The sequence below is a fragment of the Panulirus ornatus genome, chromosome 3 (genome assembly GCF_036320965.1).
Source record: "Panulirus ornatus isolate Po-2019 chromosome 3, ASM3632096v1, whole genome shotgun sequence".
NCBI lineage: Eukaryota > Metazoa > Arthropoda > Malacostraca > Decapoda > Palinuridae > Panulirus > Panulirus ornatus.
Window position 1 is genome coordinate 2,657,665 of NC_092226.1, and position 17,295 is coordinate 2,674,959.

The window sequence follows — 17,295 nt, forward strand, 5'->3', positions numbered from 1 at the left end:
TCCCAAGCTCACTTACTCTCACCACTCTCTTCACACCAACATTCTTCTTTTCTGAAAACCCATACAAATCTTCACCTTCGCCTCCACAAGATAATGATCAGACATCCCTCCAGGTGCACCTCTCAGCACATTAACATCCAAAAGTCTCTTTTGTGCGCCTATCAATTAACACATAATCCAGTAACGCTCTCTGGCCATGTCTCCTGCTTACATACGTATACTTATGTATGTATCTTTTTAAACCAGGTATTCCCAGTCACCAGTCCTTTTTCAGCACATAGATCTACAAATTATTCACCATTTCCATTTGCAACACTGAACACCCCATGTATACCAATTATTCCCTCGACTGCCACATTACTCACCTTTGCATTAAAATCACCCATCACTATAACCTGGTCTCGTGCATCAAAACTACTAACACGCTCATTCAGCTGCTCCCAAAACACTTGCCTCTCATGATCTTTCTTCTCATGCCCAGGTGCATATGCACCAATAATCACCCATCTCTCTCCATCTAATTTCAGTTTTACCCATATCAATCTAGAGTTTACTTTCTTACTCTCTTATCACATACTCCCACCACTCCTGTTTCAGGAGTACTGCTACTCCTTCCCTTGCTCTTGTCCTCTCACTAACTCCTGACTTTATTCCCAAGACATTCCCTAACCACTCTTCCCCTTTACCCTTGAGCTTCGTTTCACTCAGAGCCAAAAGATCCAGGTTCCTTTCCTCAAACATACTACCTATCTCTCCTTTTTTCTCATCTTGTTTACATCCACACACATTTAGACACCCTAATCTGAGCCTTCGAGGAGGATGAGCACTCCCCGTGTGACTCCTTCTTCTGTTTCCCCTTTTTGAAAGTCAAAATACAAGGAGGGGAGGGCTTCTAGCCCCCCGCTCCCGCCCCCTTTAGTCGCAATCTATATGAAAGTGAAAAAGATTTTGAGTGATCGGGGCCTGAACATGCATGAGGGTGAAAGGCGGGCAAGGAATAGAGTGAATTGGATCGATGTGGTATACCGGGGTTGACGTGCTGTCAGTGGATTGAATCAGGGCATGTGAAGCGTCTGGGGTAAACCATGGAAAGTTGTGTGGGGCTTGGATGTGGAAAGGGAGCTGTGGTTTCGGGCATTATTGCATGAAAGCTAGAGACTGAGTGTGAACGAATGGGGCATTTGTTGTCTTTTCCTAGCGCTACCTCGCACACATGAGGGGGAGGGGGATTGTATTCCATGTGTGGCGAGGTGGCGATGGGAATGAATAAAGGCAGACAGTGTGAATTGTGTGCCTGGGGATATATGTATGTGTCTGTGTGTGTATATATATGTGTACATTGAGATGTATAGGTATGTATATTTGCGTGTGTGGATTTTTTTTTTTTTTTTTTTTGCTTTGTCACTGTCTCCCGCGTTTGCGAGGTAGCGCAAGGAAACAGACGAAAGAAATGGCCCAACCCACCCCCATACACATGTATATACATACGTCCACACACGCAAATATACATACCTACACAGCTTTCCATGGTTTACCCCAGACGCTTCACATGCCCCGATTCAATCCACTGACAGCACGTCAACCCCGGTATACCACATCGCTCCAATTCACTCTATTCCTTGCCCTCCTTTCACCCTCCTGCATGTTCAGGCCCCGATCACACAAATTTTTTTTCACTCCATCTTTCCACCTCCAATTTGGTCTCCCTCTTCTCCTCGTTCCCTCCACCTCCGACACATATATCCTCTTGGTCAATCTTTCCTCACTCATTCTCTCCATGTGCCCAAACCATTTCAAAACACCCTCTTCTGCTCTCTCAACCACGCTCTTTATTTCCACACATCTCTCTTACCCTTACGTTACTTACTCGATCAAACCACCTCACACCACACATTGTCCTCAAACATCTCATTTCCAGCACATCCATCCTCCTGCGCACAACTCTATCCATAGCCCACTCCTCGCAACCATACAACATTGTTGGAACCACTATTCCTTCAAACATACCCATTTTTGCTTTCCGAGATAATGTTCTCGACTTCCACACATTTTTCAAGGCTCCCAAAATTTTCGCCCCCTCCCCCACCCTATGATCCACTTCCGCTTCCATGGTTCCATCCGCTGCCAGATCCACTCCCAGATATCTAAAACACTTCACTTCCTCCAGTTTTTCTCCATTCAAACTCACCTCCCAATTGACTTGACCCTCAACCCTACTGTACCTAATAACCTTATTCACATTTACTCTTAACTTTCTTCTTTCACACACTTTACCAAACTCAGTCACCAGCTTCTGCAGTTTCTCACATGAATCAGCCACCAGCGCTGTATCATCAGCGAACAACAACTGACTCACTTCCCAAGCTCTCTCATCCCCAACAGACTTCATACTTGCCCCTCTTTCCAAAACTCTTGCATTCACCTCCCTAACAACCCCATCCATAAACAAATTAAACAACCATGGAGACATCACACACCCCAGCCGCAAACCTACATTCACTGAGAACCAATCACTTTCCTCTCTTCCTACACGTACACATGCCTTACATCCTCGATAAAAACTTTTCACTGCTTCTAACAACTTGCCTCCCACACCATATATTCTTAATACCTTCCACAGAGCATCTCTATCAGCTCTATCATATACCTTCTCCAGATCCATAAATGCTACATACAAATCCATTTGCTTTTCTAAGTATTTCTCACATACATTCTTCAAACAAACACCTGATCCACACATCCTCTACCACTTCTGAAACCACACTGTGGATGTGTATGTATATACATTGTGTATATGGGTGGGTTGGGCCATTTCTTTTGTCTGTTTCCTTGCGCTATCTCACAAACGCGGGAGTAATTGACAAAGCGAAAAAAAAAAAAAAAAAAAATATATCAGAAGTGGCAGGGACAAGAAAGGGGCAGACCAAAATGGAGAGTGAAAGGCATGCACAGGTTAGAGTGAATTGGAATGATGTCATACATTGGGGGCAGAAAATTGTCAGTGGACTGAACTATGGCATGTGAAGTGAAGTCAGTCTTTCTGAGTATATCATCTAATATCTCAGTATTTATGAGTGGTTTTATTTTGTTGTTTAAATTAAGTTGATTTAATTTTCCATGCACTTTGAGGTGATTGATGATTTGTATTAATCAGTTAACATTCTTTATGCATCTTTCATATTTCCTTGGAGTCATATTTGTACTTTTCTTCCACCTAAAGGGTCCGAATTCTGATTTCTTGTTTTTTTTGCCTTGTTCATGTATGTGAATAGTTACTTTCAGTTTCTTTCCATGTTCTATATAACTCTCTCCATTAATTTTCAATTCCTTCAATTGGATTTCAATATTTTTACATCTGTATTCCATATAATCCCCTCAGGCTGTTTTACTCATGCTTCTTTCAATCCTTTCCTTCTTCTTAAGTGCTATTTTACTCTTCATCTGCTGTTTTCTCTTCCTTGGTATCTTCCATTTTGCTCTTTTTTCCTTTTCGTTACGTATTAGGTTGCTGATTATAATTATTTGCCCTTGTCCCTCATAATGTATTTTTGGGTTTGTATATAGGTTATTGCCTAAAATCCTTTTAATGATCTCTCTCTAGTCTAATTTTTTGTGGTAAAAATTCTTCTCTAAACTTGCTGTTGCCTTCTGTTCCTGTGCCATATTCACATTCATTCATGTCCACATTAAATGTTGTTATGGTTTCTATGAAATTATGAGGTGATAGACTTAAGACATTTCCTATTGTGTCTGAAAACAGTGCCTTCATTTGTAAGAAGATCTATGTTCCATCTTATCAGTGTATGGGCTACCTTTACTGGGCTGAATGAATCATATATTAACTTGTCTTTGGAACTGTATTTTTCTTCTACTGATCAAATCTTCCTTGGTTGTATCTACATCTATAGTCCATTTCTCTTTCCTGCCACTCATTGAAATTGAAGTTAAAATCCCCAGTCACTTTAATTGTGGATATGGTTTCTTTCATCCCTTCAGTATTTCTGCAACTTTCATTAAGATTAGCTTAGTTGTTTAGCTTTGTTTTTGATGGTATGATACTAAGTCTATTTTGTTTAATTCTTGGATGCTTACTGTTATTTTTTACATTTATGTTGACTCATGTTTTGTATCAGCTTTCCTTCTTGGGTGTTATGGACACACCATGAATTGTGGCCTATGTATGTTGGTCTAAACTTTTTTTCACTAAAGATTTTGATTAATGCATATACCTACTGTATTAATTCCAAGTTTTGGATACAAAAGATTGAGCTTCAAATGGTGACTTACAGGCCACAATTTACAGTATATTGCCACACCTCCCCACTTGAAATTGGTTCTGTCTGCTTTGAATATTTCAAATTGTTCCAAGTTTGTGTCACTTTTCGTTTCATTAAAGCCAACTTTCTGACATGTTGATTAAAATGAGCTGAAAATGAAATGAGTAAGAAAGATGGAGTGAAAGAAAGATTTAGGTTATTAGAGCCTGAACTTGCAGAAAGATGTAAGGCATGCATGGGATAGAGTTGTAGTAATGTGATTTACATTGGGAAATTTGCTATCAGTAGGCAAAACCACAGCATGTGAAACAGTCAGGAGAAACCACAGAAAGATCATTAAGAAAGGCTTGGCTCTGGTTAGGGAGTTCTAGTGTCAGTATGCTATATGTGACAGCTAGAAAGAGGCCATTATTATGTTCTTGATGCAGCCTCTAATGTGGGAAATGACAAAAAGGTATGAAAAAGTGTGTAAACATATGTGTATATGTAGAAATAGTACCCATAATTAGGGACAGTGGTCATTTAGTGAATTTGCATCATGACATATACCCCATGCTGTACCTCCCCTCATCCGATCCTCCAACTTCTCTCTACTGCCTCTGCTGGGTGATTGATGCTGTAACTATGGCAGTGCACCAAGGCTCTGTGATACGTGTTGGCTCACTTGTTTTTACACATCCTTTACATTTACATGTATTTCTTTCATAATGAATGGAAGGAGGAGTGGTATGGATGGGAATGAATGAAAATTATCAGGGAAGAGGGAAAGAAGGATGTGCAATTCTGCTATAGCCAGTAGTGTAGGAGGGTGTCACAGAACATGAATGGAATAGGTCAAGAATAGTGTGGGTGAAAGGAAAGACTGGAATTGCGACATACTCATAGGTATGTATTGATTGAGAGGGTAAAGGCATGTACAAAGCATCAGATTGGGGAAGAGCGATGTGGTTTCAGAAGTGGTAGAGGATGTGTGGATCAGGTGTTTGCTTTGAATTTTTTTTTTTTTTTTTTTGTCGCTATCTCCCGCGTTTGTGAGGTAGCGCAAGGAAACAGACGAAAGAAATGGCCCAACCCACCCCCATACACATGTATATACATACGTCCACACACGCAAATATACATACCTACACAGCTTTCCATGGTTTACCCCAGACGCTTCACATGCCCTGATTCAATCCACTGACAGCACGTCAACCCCGGTATACCACATCGATCCAATTCACTCTATTCCTTGCCCTCCTTTCACCCTCTTGCATGTTCAGGCCCCGATCACACAAAATCTTTTTCACTCCATCTTTCCACCTCCAATTTGGTCTCCCACTTCTCCTCATTCCCTCCACCTCCGACACATATATCCTCTTGGTCAACCTTTCCTCACTCATTCTCTCCATGTGCCCAAACCATTTCAAAACACCCTCTTCTGCTCTCTCAACCACGCTCTTTTTATTTTCACACATCTCTCTTACCCTTACGTTACTTACTCGATCAAACCACCTCACACCACACATTGTCCTCAGACATCTCATTTCCAGCACATCCATCCTCCTGCGCACAACTCTATCCATAGCCCACGCCTCGCAACCATACAACATTGTTGGAACCACTATTCCTTCAAACATACCCATTTTTGCTCTCCGAGATAATGTTCTCGACTTCCACACATTCTTCAAGGCTCCCAGGATTTTCGCCCCCTCCCCCACCCTATGATCCACTTCCGCTACCATGGTTCCATCCGTTGCCAGATCCACTCCCAGATATCTAAAACACTTTACTTCCTCCAGTTTTTCTCCATTCAAACTTACCTCCCAATTGACTTGACCCTCAACCCTACTGTACCTAATAACCTTGCTCTTATTCACATTTACTCTTAACTTTCTTCTTTCACACACTTTACCAAACTTTGAAAAATGTATGTGAGAAATACTTGGAAAAACAGATGGATTTGCATGTAGCATTTATGGATCTGGAGAAGGCATATGATAGGGTTAATAGAGATGCTTTGTGGAAGGTTTTAAGAGTATGTGGTGTGGGAAGTAAGTTGCTAGAAGCAGTGGAAAGTTCTTTACCAAGGATGTAAGGCATGTGTACGAGTAGGAAGAGAGGAAAGTGATTGGTTCTCATTGAATGTCGGTTTGCAGCAGGGGTGCATGATTTCTCCATGGTTGTTTAATTTGTTTATGGATGGGAGGGTTAGGGGAATGAATGCAAGAGTTTTGGAGAGAGGGGCAAATATGCAGTCTGTTGTGGATGAGAGGGACTGGGAAGTGAGTCGTGTTGTTCACTGATGATACAGCGATGGTAGCTGATTTGGGTGAGAAACTGCAGAAGTTGGTGACTGAGTTTGGTAAAGTGTGTGAAAGAAGAAAGTTGAGAGAAAATATGAATAAGAGCAAGGTTATTAGGTTCAGTAGGGTTAAGGGACAAGTTAATTGGGAGGTTAAGTTAGAATGGAGAAAAACTGGAGGAAGTGGAGTGTTTTAGATACTTGGGAGTGAACTTAGCAGTGGATGGAATCATGGAAGCGGAAGTGAGTCACAGGTTGGGGGAGGGGGCGAAGGTTCTGGGAGCATTGAAGAATGTGTGGGAGGTGAGAACATTACCTCAGAGAGCAAAAATGGGTATGTTTGAAGGAATAGTGGTTCCAACAATGTTATATGGTTGTGAGGCATGGGCTATAGACAGGGTTGTGCGGGGGAGGATGGATATGTTGGAAATGAAATGTTTAAGTACAATATGTGGTGTGAGGTGGTTTGATCAAGTAAGTAATGAAAGGGTAAGAGAGGTGTGTGGTAATAAGAACAGTATGGTTGAGAGAGCAGAAGAGGGTGTATTGAAATGGTTTGGGCGCATGGAGAGAATGAATGAGGAAAGATTGACAAAGAGGATATATGTGTCTGAGGTGGAGGGAACAAGGAGAAGTAGGAGACCAAAGTGGAGGTGGAAGGATGGAGTGAAAAAGATTTTGAGCGATCGGGGCCCGAACATACAGGAGGGTGAGGCGTGCGAGGAATAGAGTGAATTAGAACAATGTGGTATACTGGGGTCAATGTGCTGTCAGTGGATTTAACCAGGGCATGTGAAGCATCTGGGGTAAGCCATGGGGCCTATATGTGGAAAGGGAGCCATGGTTTGGGTGCATGACACATGACAGATAGAGACTGAGTGTGAACGAATGTGGTTTTTTTTTCTCTTTTCTTGGCACTACCTCTGCTGGAAGGGGTGGGGGAATACTGTTTCCTGTGCAGTGGGTGGCAATGGGAATGGATGAAGGCAGAAATAGGAATGTGTTATTCATTTATTTATTTATTATACTTTGTCGCTGTCTCCCGCATTAGCGAGGTAGAACAAGGAAACAGACGAAAGAATGGCCCAACTCACCCACATACTCATGTATATACATACACGTCCACACATGCACATATACATACCTATACATTTCATTGTGTATATATATATATACACATTTGGACGATTTTTGCAGGGAAAAAATGCAAATAAGTGGGAGATATATTAAAGAAGGAGACAGGAGGTCAAGAGAAAGGTGCAAGAGGTGAAAAAGAGGGCAAATGAGAGTTGGGGTGAGAGAGTATCATTAAATTTTAGGGAGACTAAAAAGATGTAATAAAAAGAATGTAAACGAATGGGGCCTTTGTTGTCTTTTCCTAGCGCTACCTCGCACACATGAGGGGGGAGGGGGATGTTATTCCATTTGTGGCGAGGTGGCGATGGGAATGAATAAAGGCAGACAGTGTGAATTGTGTGCATATGTATATATGTATGTGTCTGTGTGTGTATATATATGTGTGCATTGAGATGTATGGTATGTATATCTGCGTGTGTGGACGTGTATGTATATACATGTGTATGGGGGTGGGTTGGGCCATGTCTTTCGTCTGTTTCCTTGCGCTTCCTTGCAAACGTGGGAGACAGCGACAAAGCGACAAAGCATATATAAAAAGATGTTCTAGAAGGAGGTAAATAAAGTGCGTAAGACAAGGGAGCAAATGGGAACTTCAGTGAAGGGGGCTAATGGAGAGGTGATAACAAGTAGTGGTGATGTGAGAAGCAGATGGAGTGAGTATTTTGAAGGTTTGTTGAATGTGTTTGATGATAGAGTATCAGATTTAGGGTGTTTTGGTTGAGGTGGTGTGCAAAGTGAGAGGGTTAGGGAAAATGATTTGGTAAACAGAGAAGAGGTAGTAAAAGCTTTGTGGAAGATGAAAGCCGGCAAGGCAGCAGGTTTGGATGGTATTGCAGTGGAATCTATTAAAAAAGGGGGTGACTGTATTGTTGACTGGTTGGTAAGGTTATTTAATGTATGTATGACTCATGGTGAGGTGCCTGAGGATTGGCAGAATGCATGCATAATGCCTTTGTATAAAGGCAAAGGGGATAAGAGTGAGTGCTCAAATTACAGAGGTATAAGTTTGTTGAGTATTCCTGGTAAATTATATGGGAGGGTATTGATTGAGAGGGTGAAGGCATGTACAGAGCATCAGATTGGGGAAGAGCAGTGTGGTTTCAGAAGTGGTAGAGGATGTGTGGATCAGGTGTTTGCTTTGAAGAATGTATGTGAGAAATACTTAGAAAAGCAAATGGATTTGTATGTAGCATTTATGGATCTGGAGAAGGCATATGATAGAGTTGATAGAGATGCTCTGTGGAAGGTACTAAGAATATATGGTGTGGGAGGCAAGTTGTTAGAAGCAGTGAAAAGTTTTTATCGAGGATGTAAGGCATGTGCATGTGTAGGAAGAGAGGAAAGTGATTGGTTCTCAGTGAATGTAGGTTTGCGGCAGGGGTGTGTGATGTCTCCATGGTTGTTTAATTTGTGTATGGATGGGGTTGTTAGGGAGGTGAATGCAAGAGTTTTGGAAAGAGGGGCAAGTATGAAGTCTGTTGGGGATGAGAGTGCTTGGGAAGTGAGTCAGTTGTTGTTCGCTGATTATACAGCGCTGGTGGCTGATTCATGTGAGAAACTGCAGAAGCTGGTGACTGAGTTTAGTAAAGTGTGTGAAAGAAGAAAGTTAAGGGTAAATGTGAATAAGAGCAAGGTTATTAGGTACAGTAGGGTTGAGGGTCAAGTTAATTGGGAGGTAAGTTTGAATAGAGAAAAACTGGAGGAAGTAAAGTGTTTTAGATATCTGGGAGTGGATCTGGCAGTGGATGGAACCATGGAAGTGGAAGTGAATCATCGGGTGGGGGAGGGGGCGAAAATCCTGGGAGTGTTGAAGAATGTGTGGAAGTCGAGAACATTATCTCAGAAAGCAAAAATGGGTATGTTTGAAGGAATAGTGGTACCAGCAATGTTATATGGTTGCGAGGCGTGGGTTATGGATAGAGTTGTGCGAAGGAGGGTGGATGTGCTGGAAATGAGATGTTTGAGGACAATATGTGGTGTGAGGTGGTTTGATCTAGTAAGTAATGTAAGGGTAAGCGAGATGTGTGGAAATAAAAAGAGCGTGGTTGAGAGAGCAGAAGAGGATGTTTTGAAATGGTTTGGGCACATGGAGAGAATGAGTGAGGAAAGATTGACCAAGAGGATATATGTGTCGGAGTTGGAGGGAACAAGGAGAAGTGGGAGACCAAATTGGAGGTGGAAAGATGGAGTGAAAAAGATTTTGAGTGATAGGGGCCTGATCATGCAGGAGGGTGAAAGGCAGGCAAGGAATAGAGTGAATTGGATCGATGTGGTATACCAGGGCCGACATGCTGTCAATGGATTGAATCAGGGCATGTGAAGCGTGTGGTGTAAACCATGGAAAGTTCTGTGGGGCCTGGATGTGGAAAGGGAGCTGTGGTATCGGGCATTATTGCATGACAGCTAGAGACTGATTGTGAACGAATGGGGCCTTTGTTGTCCTTTCCTAGCGCTACCTCGCACACATGAGGGGGGAGGGGGATGTTATTCCATGTGTGGCAAGGTGGCGATGGGAATGAATAAAGGCAGACAGTGTGAAGTGTGTGCATGTGTATATATGTAGGTGTCTGTGTGTGTATATATATATGTGTACATTGAGATGTATGGGTATGTATATTTGCGTGTGTGGATGTGTATGTATATACATTGTGTATGGGGATGGGTTGGGCCATTTCTTTCGTCTGTTTCCTTGCGCTACCCTGCAAACGCAGGAGACAGTGACAAAGCAAAATAAATGAATATATATATATATATATATCCCTGGGGATAGGGGAGAAAGAATACTTCCCACGTATTCCCTGCGTGTCGTAGAAGGCGACTAAAAGGGGAGGGAGCGTGGGGCTGGAAATCCTCCCCTCTCAATTTTTTTTGATTTTCCAAAAGAAGGAACAGAGAAGGGGGCAGGTGAGGATATTCCCTCAGTGGCCCAGTTCTCTGTTCTTAACGCTACCTCGCTAACGCGGGAAATGGCGAATAGTTTGAAAAAAAAAAAAAAATATATATATATATATATATATATATATATATATATATATATATATATATATATATATATATATATATATTATCCTTGGGGATAGGGGATTAAGAGTACTTCCCACGTATTCCCTGCGTGTCGTAGAAGGCGACTAAAAGGGGAGGGAGCGGGGGGCTGGAAATCCTCCCCTCTCGTTTTTTTTTTTTTTTAATTTTCCAAAAGAAGGAACAGAGAATTGGGCCAGGTAAAGGCCCAGTCCTCTGTTCTTAACGCTACCTCGCTAATGCGGGAAATGGCGAATAGTTTGAAAGAAAGAAGAAAGATATATATATATATATATATATATATATATATATATATTTTTTTTTTTTTTTTGCCGCTGTCTCCCGCGTTTGCGAGTTAGTGCAAGGAAACAGACGAAAGAAATGGCCCAACCCACCCCCATACACATGTATATACATACGTCCACACACGCAAATATACATACCTACACAGCTTTCCATGGTTTACCCCAGACGCTTCACATGCCCTGGTTCAATCCACTGACAGCACGTCAACCCCGGTATACCACATGGATCCAATTCACTCTATTCCTTGCCCTCCTTTCACCCTCCTGCATGTTCAGGCCCCAATCGCACAAAATCTTTTTCACTCCATCTTTCCACCTCCAATTTGGTCTCCCACTTCTCCTCGTTCCCTCTACCTCTGACACATATATCCTCTTGGTCAATCGTTCCTCACTTATTCTCTCCATGTGCCCAAACCATTTCAAAACACCCTCTTCTGCTCTCTCAACCACGCTCTTTTTATTTCCACACATCTCTCTTACCCTTATGTTACTTACTCGATCAAACCACCTCACACCACACATTGTCCTCAAACATCTCATTTCCAGCACATCCATCCTCCTGCGCACAACTCTATCAATTGCCCATGCCTCGCAATCATATAACATTGTTGGAACCCCTATTCCTTCAAACATACCCATTTTTGCTTTCTGAGATAATGTTCTCGCCTTCCACACATTTTTCAATGGTTCCAGGACTCTCGTCCCCCTCCCCCACTCTATGACTCACTTCTGCTTCCATGATTTCATCCACTGCCAAATCCACTCCCAGATATCTAAAACACTTTACTTCCTCCAGTTTTTCTCCATTTAAACTTACCTCCCAGTTGACTTGTCTCTCACCCCTACTGTGCCCAATAACCTTGCTCTTATTCACATTTACTCTCAGCTTTCTTCTTTCAGACACTTTGCCAAACTCAGTCACCAGCTTCTGCAATTTCTCACCCGAATCAGCCACCAACCCAGTATCATCAGCGAACAACAACTGACTCACTTCGCAAGCCCTCTCATCCACAACAGACTGCATACTTGCCCCTCCCTCCAAGCCTCTTGCATTCACCTCTAACAACCCCATCCATAAACAAATTAAACTTAAACTTTCTGAAAGGGGAAACAGAAGAAGGAATATGTACAAATGTATATATGTATATGTCTGTGTGTGTGAATATGTATGTATGCAATGAAATGTATGCAGAAGTGAGTAACATAGCAGTTGAGGGTATAATTGTTGTACATGGAGTGTTCAGTGTTGTAAGTGGAAATGGTAAAGAGCTTCTAGATTTGTGTGTTGAAAAAGGACTGTTGATTGGGAATACCTGGTTTGAAAAGAGAGATATGCATAAGTATACGTATGTAAGTAGGAGAGATGGCCATAGAACGTAATTGAATTACATGTTAATTGATAGGCGCATGAAGAGAGACTTTTGGATGTTAATGTGCTGAGAGGGGCAACTGGAGGGATGCCTGATCATTATCTTGTGAAGGTGAAGGTGAAGTTATATAGAGGCTTTCAGAAAAGAAGAGAAAATGTTGAGGTGAAGAGAGTGGTGAGAGTAAGTGAGCTTGGAAAGGATACTTGCGTGAGGAAGTACCAGGAGATATTGAGTGCAGAATGCAAAAAGGTGAGAGCAAATGATGTAATGGGAGTGGGAGAGGAATGGGATGTATTTAGGGAAACATTGATGGCTTGTGCAAAAGATGCCTGTGGCATGAGAAGCGTGGGAGGTGAGCAGATTAGAAAGGGTAGTGAGTGGTGGGATGAAGAAGTAAGATTGTTAGTGAAAGAGAAGAGAGAGGCATTTGGACGATTTTTGCAGGGAAATAGTGCAAGTGACTGGGAGATGTATAAAAGAAAGAGGCAAGAGGTCAAGAGAAAGGTGCAAGAGGTGAAAAAGAGGGCAAATGAGAGTTGGGGTGAGAGAGTATCATTAAATTTTAGGGACAATAAAAAGATGCATTGGAAGTAGATAAAAAAGTGTGTAAGACAAGAGAACAAATGGATATAATGGTGAAGGGGCAAATAGAAAGGTAATAAATAGTAATAGTGAAGTGAGAGGGAGATGGAGTGAGTATTTTGAAGATTTGTTGAATGTATTTGATGATTGGCAGATATAGGGTGTTTTGGTTGAGGTGGTGTGCAGAGTAAGAGGGTCAGAGAGAATGATTTGGTAAACAGAGAAGAGGTAGTGAAAGCTTTGCGGAAGATGAAAGCCGGCAAGGCGGCAGGTTTGGATGGTATTGCTGTGGAATTTATTAAAAAAGAGGGTGACTGTGTTGTTAACTGGTTTGTGAGAATATTCAGTGTATGTATAGTTCATGGTTAAGTGCATGAGGATTGGCAGGTTGCATGCATAGTGCCATTGTACAAAAGCAAAGGTGATGAAGGTGATTGTTCAAATTACAGAGGTATAAGTTTGTTGAGTATTCCTGGGAAATTATGTGGGAAGGTATTGATTGAGAGGGTGAAGGCATGTACAGAGCATCAGATTGGAGAAGAGCAGTATGGTTTCAGAAGTAGTAGAGGATGTGTGGATCAGGTGTTTGCTTTGAAGAATGCATGTGAGAAATACTTAGAAAAACAGATGGATTTGTATGTAGCTCTTATGGATTTGGATAAGGCACATGATAGAGTTGATAGAGATGCTCTGTGAAAGATGTTAAGAGTATATGGTTTGGGAGGTAAGTTGCTAGAGGCAGTGAAAAGTTTTTATTGAGGATATAAGGCATGCGTATGGTAGGAAGAGAGGAAAGTGATTGGTTCCCAGTGAATGTCGTTTTGCGGCAGGGATGTATGATGTCTCCATGGTTGTTTAATTTGTTTATGGATGGGGTTGTTAGGGGAAAAAAAAAAAAGATAAGTATATGAGTGTATGTATATGTATGTATACGTTGCAAGGTTTTTTTTTTTTTTTTTTTTATACTTTGTCGCTGTCTCCCGCATTTGCGAGGTACATATATGTGCATGTGTGGGCTTTTATGTATATGTGTGTGTATGTGGGGGGGTTGGGACATTCTTTCTCTCGTTTCCTTGCACTACCTCGCTAACATTGGAGACGGGGACAAAATATGATAAAAAAAAAGGACATTGAAATGTTTATGTATGTATATATGTATGTGTGTGTGTGGGTGTTTTTGTATATATGTGTGTCTATGAGTGGTTGGGCCATTGTTCATCTGTTTCCTTGTGCTACCTCGCTGATGCAGGAAACAGAGATGAAGTATGATAGAAATGAATAAATGTGTATACATGTACAGAGCATCAGATTGGGGAGGAGCAGTGTGGTTTTAGAAGTGGTAGAGGATATGTGGATCAGGTGTTTGCTTTGAAGAATGTATGTGAGAAATACTTAGAAAAAGAGATGTATGTGTATGTAACGTTTGTGGATCTTGAGAAGGCATATGACAGGGTTGATAGAGATGCTTTGTGGAAGGTCTTAAGAGGATATGGTGTGGGGGTTAGTCACTAGAAGCAGTGAAAAGTTTTTATCAAGGTTGTAAGGCATGTGTACGAGTAGGAAGAGAGGAGAGTGATTGGTTCCCAGTAAAGGTTGGTCTGCAACAAGGACGTAGAATGTCCCCATGGTTTTTTAATTTATTTATGGATGGGATGGTTAGGAAGGTGAATGCAAGAGTTTTGGAGAGAGGGGTAAGTATGTAGTTTTTTGGAGATGAGAGGGCCTGGGAAGTGAGTCATTTGTTGTTTGGCGATGATACAGCGCTGGTGGCTGATTTGAGTGAGAAACTGTGGAAGTTGGTGACTGAGTTTGGAAAAGTGTGTGAAAGGAGGATGTTGAAAGTAAATGTGAATAAGGGCAAGGTTATAAGGTTTAGTAGGGTTGAGGGACAAGTTAAGTGGGATGTAAGTTTGAATGAAGAAAAATTGTAGGAAGTGAAGTGTTTTAGATATCTTGGAGTCGACTTTGCAGCAAATGGAAGCATAAGTGAGTCACAGGGTGGGGGAGGAGGTGAAGGTTCTTGGAGCAATGAAGAATGTGTGCAATGAGAGAATGTTATCTTGGAAAGCAAAAATGGGTATGTTTGAAGGAATAGTAGTTCCAACAATATTTTACAGTTGTGAGGCATGGGTCTATAGATAGTGTTGTACATAGGAGGGTGGATATGTTGCAAATGAAATGTTTGAGGACAATATGTGGTGTGAGGTGGTTTGATCAAGTACGTAATGAAAGGGCAAGAGAGATGTGATCAAATGAAAAGTGTGGTTGAGAGGGCAGAAGAGGGTATGTGGAATGGTTTGTTCATATGGAGAGAATGAGTGTGGAAAGATTGACGGAGGATATATGTGTCAGACGTGGAGGGAAGAAGGAGAAGTGGGAGACCAAACTGGAGATGGACGGATGGAGTGAAAAAGATTTTGAGTGATTGGGGCCTGAACATGTAGGAGGGTGAGAGATGTGCAAGGAATAGAGTGAATTGGAATATGGTATACTGGGGTCAATATGCTGTCAGTGGATTGAACCATGGTATGTGAAGCATCTGATGTAAACAATGGAAAGGTCTGTGTTGCTTGGATGTGGAAAGGGAGCTGTGGTTTGGGTGCATTATACATGACAGCTAGAAACTGAGTGTGAATGTATGTGGTCTTTTTGTCTTTTCTTGGCACTACCTCACTGGAAGGGGCGGGAGGAATGCTGTTTCCTGTGTGGCAGGGTGGCAACAGGAATGGATGAAGGCAGCAAATAGGAATGTGATAACAAGTAGTGGTGATGTGAGAAGGAGATGGAGTGAGTATTTTGAAGGTTTGTTGAGTGTGTTTGATAATAGAGTGGTAGATATGGGGTGTTTTGGTCGAGGTGGTGTGCAAAGTGAGAGGGTTAGGGAGAATGATAAACAGAGAAGAGGTAGTAAAAGCTTTGCAGAAGATGAAAGCCAGCAAGGCAGCGGGTTTGGATGGTATTGCAGTGGAATTTATTAAAAAAGGGGGTGACTGTATTGTTGACTGGTTGGTAAGGTTATTTAATGTATGTATGACTCATGGTGAGGTGCCTGAGGATTGGCGGAATGCTTGCATAGTGCCATTGTACAGAGGCAAAGGGGATAAGAGTGAGTGCTCAAATTACAGAGGTATAAGTTTATTGAGTATTCCTGGTAAATTATATGGGAGGGTATTGATTGAGAGGGTGAAGGCACGTACAGAACATCAGATTGGGGAAGAGCAGTGTGGTTTCAGAAGTGGTAGAGGATATGTGGATCAGGTATTTGCTTTGAAGAATGTATGTGAGAAATACTTAGAAAAGCAAATGGATTTGTATGTAGCATTTATGGATCTGGAGAAGGCATATGATAGAGTTGATAGAGATGCCCTGTGGAAGGTATTAAGAATATATGGTGTGGGAGGCAAGTTGTTAGAAGCAGTGAAAAGTTTTTATCGAGGATGTAAGGCATGTTTACGTGTAGGAAGAGAGGAAAATGATTGGTTCTCGGTGAATGAAAGTTTGCGGCAGGGGTGTGTGATGCCTCCATGATTGTTTAATTTGTTTATGGATGGGGTTGTTAGGGAGGTGAAAGCAAGAGTGTTGTGGAGAGGGGTAAGTATGCAGTTTGTTCTGGATGAGAGAGCTTGGGAAGTGAGTCAGTTGTTGTTTGCTAATGATACAGCACTGGTGGCTGATTTGGGTGTGAAACTGTAGAAGTTGGTGACTGAGTTTGGTGAAGTGTGTGAAAAATGAAAGTTGAGAGTAAATGTGAATAAGTAGGGTTGTGGGACAAGTTAATTGGAAGGTAAGCTTGAATAGAGAAAAACTGGAGGAAGTGGCATGTTTTAGATATCTGGGAGTGAATTTAGCAGTGTATGGAACCATGGAAGCAGAAGTGAGTCACAGGGTTGAGGAGGAGGCAAACTTTCTGGGAGCGTTGAAGAATGTGTGGAAGACGAGAACATTATCTCGGAGAGCAAAAATGCGTATGTTTGAAGGAATAGTGGTTCCAACAATGTTAAATGGTTTTGAGGCATGGGCTATATATAGGGTTGTATGGAGGAGGGTGGATTTGTTGGTAATGAGATGTGTGAGGACAGTATGTGGTGTAATGTGGTTTGATTGAGTAAGTAATGAAAGGTAAGAGAGATGTGTGGTAATAAAAAGAGTGTGGTTGAGAGAGCAGAAGAGGGTGTGTTGAAATGGTTTGGTCACATGGAGAGAATGAGTCCAGAAAGATTGAGAAAGAGGATATATGTGTCAAAGGTAGAGGGAATGAGAAGCGGGAGACCAAATTGGAGGTGGAAGGATGAAGTGAAAAAGATTTTGAGCGATCGGAG

The 17,295-nt window shown here is 41.8% G+C and overlaps 1 protein-coding gene across 2 annotated transcripts in view; it reads left to right on the forward strand.

Moving 5' to 3' along the window:
* LOC139760017 (mediator of RNA polymerase II transcription subunit 12-like protein) overlaps positions 1-17,295 on the forward strand; it is a 456,094-nt gene that overhangs the window by 261,976 nt on the left and 176,823 nt on the right. The gene's annotated exons all lie outside the window — the stretch shown is intronic.